Below are 1138 nucleotides of genomic sequence, written 5' to 3'. Positions count from 1 at the left end.
GGGGTAAGGAGACAGAAGACTGAGGAATGACTATCTGGTTTCTGACTTGGGTAACTGGGTGCACAGTGATTATCAGGCACTGAGATAAGGGAGATCAGGTATCTTCATTTAAAGAGAAGACATAACCAGAGGATGTGTGTGTGTGTGTGTGTGTGTGTGTGTGTGTGTGTGTGTGTGTGTAACAAATAAAGGAAGGAAAGGCAGAGTCCAGGTAAGGAAGACAGTTCTACCTGTTGTGGATTTCTGTTGCAGATGAAGTTGCCCCTTCCCCACTGAGGTGTAGCCTCAATTCTCCAAATCTTTTGTTTTTCTATAAAAGTTTTTTCTGCACAGAGGGAAGGAGGGCTCAGTCCTTCTTGGCAGCTGCTTTCCTCATGGTGGCCAGGATGTTGCTCAGTTCCTCTAGTTTACTCTTGCCATGGAAGTATGTCCCCACACTTTTCTTATTGAACTTGAGGGCCCGTTTGTCCTTGGAGACCTTGAGCAGCTCCATGGTGTGGCGCTCCCATGGGGCAAAGCCACATGCCTCTTGGATCAGGTCCTACAGGAACTTTGTGTGCTTGGTGAGGTGCCCACAGCAGTGGCTGAGCGTTAGCTTACTCAAGATCTTGGTCACCTTATGGCCCTTGTTGGGGCCCATGGCCATAGAGTAGCACAGAGCCATGGCTGCTGCTCCTCAGTGGCTGCTGTGGACCAATTCTCCAAATCCTAAGAGCCCCTCACCCATGGCTCAAAAACAGATTCCCATGAAAACATGTGTAAGGGGATCAGAGAGAAGCTGCTTATCGTGGGGTTTCTGACTTAGTTATCTTAGGCTGCTATAACAAAATACCACAGATTGCTTTTCTAAACAACAGACATTTATTTCTCACAGTTTTGGAGGCTGGAAGTCCAAGGTCAAGGCCCCGGCAGGTTTGGGCTTTGGTGAGGGCTCTCTTCCTGCCTTGTAGACAGCCACCTTCTCACTGTGTGCTCACATAGCCTTTCTTTGGTTTGGACATGTGGACACAGAAAAATCTCTGTGTCTTCCTCTTCTTATAATAGATCTAATCTAAACTTAATTATCTCCAAAGTCCCCTCCTTTGAATCCATCACATTGGGGGTTAGGGCTTCAACATATGAATTTGGGGGAAACACA

The 1138-nt window shown here is 47.2% G+C and overlaps 1 pseudogene; it reads right to left on the bottom strand.

The window, feature by feature from the left end:
- Positions 1 to 346: 346 nt before the first annotated feature.
- On the bottom strand, positions 347 to 664 carry LOC134390537 (large ribosomal subunit protein eL36-like; annotated as a pseudogene).
- Between the last annotated feature and the right edge of the window lie 474 nt (positions 665 to 1138).

This window comes from Cynocephalus volans, chromosome 11, assembly GCF_027409185.1.
Source record: "Cynocephalus volans isolate mCynVol1 chromosome 11, mCynVol1.pri, whole genome shotgun sequence".
NCBI lineage: Eukaryota > Metazoa > Chordata > Mammalia > Dermoptera > Cynocephalidae > Cynocephalus > Cynocephalus volans.
Note: the sequence above shows the minus strand (reverse complement) of the source record. Positions and strands in the feature narration are given on the sequence as shown.